Below are 4,532 nucleotides of genomic sequence, written 5' to 3'. Positions count from 1 at the left end.
CCAACTAATTCTGAATCTGGGTAGTCATTGAACATTTTCTAACACTAATCCTTCTCTTTGGGAGTCAGAATGTAAACAGGGTCACTAGTATGTTAATATCCACATTTTTAAAGGATGTTGTTTTATACATTATGAGGGACTGCCAACTACCCTGTAGGTCATCGCAGGACTGATTCACAACCCGTGCTACTGAACATCACTATTGGAGTCTGGTTTCAAAAGATAAACGAAGCAGAACCAAGGATCTCTCCCCCACCCGCCCCAAATTTGTTCCCACTTCTCCACCTTTGCTGGCAACCATCACAGCAGACCTGTGCAGACTAAAAAGAGAGGTTGGGGTGGTGGAGGAAGAAGTGATATGTGAATTGCAAATAATGAAGCAATTCTTTCCATAAGATCAGATAGCTGAGGCAGTCACTGTGGGTGGTTGCTAGTGCACATTTGTTAGGTCACTGCCAGTTGGCAATTGTCACTGCTGTGCCAGCGTTTGCCAAAAATAGCATTTACTGTACCATTTGTGGAAGATAGCCTACCACGAAGTGCATTGCTGCAAAAGCACAGGCTTTGTTTTCTCACCAGCCCTGCTGAGACACTCAACAGCATGAAGGTGGCAGTCTGATACCAGAGTGTAGATTTTACCTCAGAAAGGGCAAATCCAAGTTCTCCAAGACACTCACAGCTGCAGGAGTTTTCTAGTTCCTTTATGTGAGGCCTGATAGTGGCTCTTCAGGAGGTCTCAGATCCTGCATCTTATCCAAGTGCTCCCCTGCTAATTTGGCCTTGGCCTCCAACACAACATTAAATTGGTTCAAAGGAAATGTGAATGATATTGTCTTCACCTATCTGTAACCTGTTGAATGAATCATAGAATATCAGGGCTGGAAGGGACCTCAGGAGGTCATCTAGTCCAACCCCCTGCTCAGAGCAGGACCAATCCCCAATCATATTTTTGCCCCAGACCCCTAAATGGCCCCCTCAAGGATTGAACTCACAACACTGGGTTTAGCAGACCAATGCTCAAACCACTGAACTAGCCCCCCGGTACTACATCACACAATATATATCCCTGTACTTAATTAGTCCTAGATCAAAAGTGTGTGTTAGTATTAAATGAGAATTTACCTGATGTGTAAACTGCATGAAAACTAATGAAGGATTGTTTCTGGCTATCACATTGTGTTTACATTACGTTTACCCATCACATGAGATTGAAGCCTTTGAAATGTTAAAAATTGCTAACTTCAAAGCATGGGTCATTGTGTTCGACAATGGAAATTCAGACCCAATCTGCAGGTGCTATTCATCAAAACCCAAATAGGTGAAGAAGCTGTTCAGATGGTCTTCTGTGAGCAGGATCTATGCTGGTTTAAAGGGAATGATCCTGTATCTCTGAACACTCACAGGGTTGCATTCCAGATGCAAGACTGATATCCCCAAAGTTATTTTGGTAACCCTGACGGACTTATGGAAGCCTAGCAGATCACTACATCTCTGCTATCATTTTGGACTTACAAACTTTGACTCACTTGTTAATGTATTTTACCTGCTTTAACCTCTCAATAACTCATTTATTTTCCTTAGCTAATAAATCTTCAGTTAGTTTACTAGAAAAATTGGCCACCAGTGTTGTCTTCGGTGTGAAATCAAGAGTATCCACTGATCTGGGGTAAGTGACTGACCCTTCGGGGTTGGGAGTAACCTAATGTGATAGTATAGTATCAGAGGGGTAGCTATGTTAGTCTGGATCTGTAAAAAGCAACAGAGGCCTGTGGCACCTTTAAGACTGACAGAAGTATTGGAGCATAAGCTTTCGTGGGTGAATACCCACTTCATCATCCTGGCATCTGATGAAGTGGGTATTCACTCACGAAAGCTTATGCTCCAATACTTCTGTCAGTCTTAAAGGTGCCACAGGACTCTCTGTTGCTAATGTGATGGTATAGCGATCCATAACACAAAGTCCAGTTTGTCTGGTGGCATGGTAGGCTGGAGATCCTAAGGGGACTGTTTGTGACTCTGCGGCAAGACTAATGTAGTGATCCAGGAGCGCACATTTATTACTGGCTTGGTGAAATCGAATTATAGAATATACCACCAGTTTGGAGTGTCTGCCCCATTTTCTGACAGTCTGACCCGAGATTGGCAGTCATAGCTGTGAGCCACTTCAGACAGTGTGACAGAGTATACAACTGAGTCCTTCACTGCTGTTGATATTTTGGAGACATGTGCCTCGCACATGACTGTTCTTTCCCTGCTAGCAAGTATGTTAACCAGTAGCATAAATAAATGTCTCCTAGATGGAGGATGAATATTTCATATACATCCAAACAGACTTCCACTGGGGTACTCTAATATTCCATTGATTTTCATGGGGGAAGTGCAGCACAGTAGGTAAGCCAGAGCACAGAAAGTTCAGCAAAACTAGTACTGATTAGCAAAGGCTTGAAGAGAGAAGGTAATGAAGCCGTTTTAGGAGTAGAAAAGAAGATAAGAGGAGAGTTTTTTCTATAGCCTCAAGAGAGGGTTTTGGATTAGACACCTTTAATCTCATTTCCTATTTTTAGCATGTTCTTTATAAGCACTACATCCCCATCCTTCTAAACCATGGGACAACTGGTAGGGTCTTCAAAGCTCTGAAAGCCAATCTAGTTTAAGTTTTAAGTAATATGGCAAAAATTAATAATACTTTGCAATACACACACACACACACAGAGCATTTTTGGTCTTCGAAGACATCGTAGCATAACATGGTACCTTCCCTTCGGGCCCAGTGCGATAACTTAGCTGAACAGTAAAGAACCATAACCTGCTGTTGTCCAGAGGAAGGCTGCTTAGGGTGGGGCATGCTCCAAAGCAATTGTAGACAGCAGTGTGCAATTGACAGCATGTGCTCGGGAAACAGAATTGCTGCGGTCAGCTCACGTACGGAGACTTACGCTTAATTAGCATTCTAACAGCAGAATGGCCTGCGTGAAGTTTTCATGGTGAACAGACACTACACACATGCTGCATAAGAGACAAGGAAGTAATCTAAACATTCAATTCTATTCCCCAAAGGGATCAACCTATTCTAGACCGCTACTTTTCTCGGCCCACTTGAAAGCCAAGAGTATTTTCACTAAGACCTCACTAGGCACAATGCTAATTGACTAAATCACTCCCTCCAGATATAATGATTTTTTGGAAGCTGTGATGGTAAAGTTAAAGGACCTGTGCCATGCCACTGAGTCAGCTACTCCAGAATAAACCTCTAGCATCAGGATTTTATAAACACGACTAAAAATTCATTCTGGGTTGGAATTTGGTGTATTATGTCCCAGCACCTTCTTAAAATAAAAGCACAACGCCACAAACTTCTTAAAGAAGTTTCAGTTTCTTGTGTTCCAGAAAACAGAAGGGAGGGAGAGCTCAGTGGTTTGAGCATTGGCCCGCTAAACCGAGGGTTGTGAGTTCAATCCTTGACGGGGCCACTTAGGGATCTGGGGCAAAATCAATAAATGGTCCTGCTAGTGAAGGCAGGGGGGCTGCACTCAATGACCTTTCAAGGTACCTTCCAGTTCTAGGAAATAAATTAATGGAGATATCCTATTTTAAAAGCAAAAATTAAAACAAACAAGGTTTTTTTTTAAATCATCAGTTACGGATACAATTTTTGCCATTGTTTATGTCAAAAATTCCTGAGTGTATTAGCAATGAAAGTTTGCTGGACAATGTACTCACTAAAGGAAAAATCTTTAACATATAAAGTTATGTACACATACACCTGCACACTCACAGAGCAATTCCTTGCTTCTCTCTTTCTGGTATTATAAAGTGCTCTCGTGAGCTGTAGATGGTATAGACGTTATCATAAAACAGAGACCAGAAATTCTTGGAATTCTCCAAACAGCAAAAGAAAAATATCCAGAATAGAAAGGCTGTGAGGACAATTAAAGCAAAAACCTGTGTTAAGATAGAGGGAAGTCCTGTTCAAAGTCCTCAGACTGGAGTGAGTAAAGAGAGGCGTGTCAACTCTCTGGGCAGCACAACGGTTTTTACTGGGGAGTGTGAATATCCACAATATCAATTACTTTAATTCAGCCCTAGCTCAATTTTAGAAGCATTTTTACCAATCTATCCAGTCAACGACCTTGTAGTTTAGCCCATAATTAATACTTTAAAAGTATAAAGAAGTTCAAGCTAAATACTTACACTGCCTTGACTTTATTGGCTTGGGTTCTTGTTGGACTCCAACTCCTCACTCTGCTGTTCCTCTAGAATTGTGCACTCCTCTTTTTCTTTCCCAGACAGGTACCAAAAAATGTCTATTTCTGATCTCTGCTCCGGGACCAATATCTGCAAGTGTCTGCTGGTCCTAAAAAAACAACAAGGAGTCTGGTGGCACCTTAAAAACTAACAGATTTATTTGGGCATAAGCTTTTGTGGGTAAAAACCTCACTTCTTCGGATGCAAGGTGCCACCAGACTCCTTGCTGTTTTTGTAGATACAGACTAACACGGCTACCCCCTGATGCTGGTCCTAAAGAGATTTAT

This window comes from Trachemys scripta, chromosome 2, assembly GCF_013100865.1.
Source record: "Trachemys scripta elegans isolate TJP31775 chromosome 2, CAS_Tse_1.0, whole genome shotgun sequence".
NCBI classification, from domain to species: domain Eukaryota; kingdom Metazoa; phylum Chordata; order Testudines; family Emydidae; genus Trachemys; species Trachemys scripta.
This window is presented reverse-complemented; position numbering follows the sequence as displayed.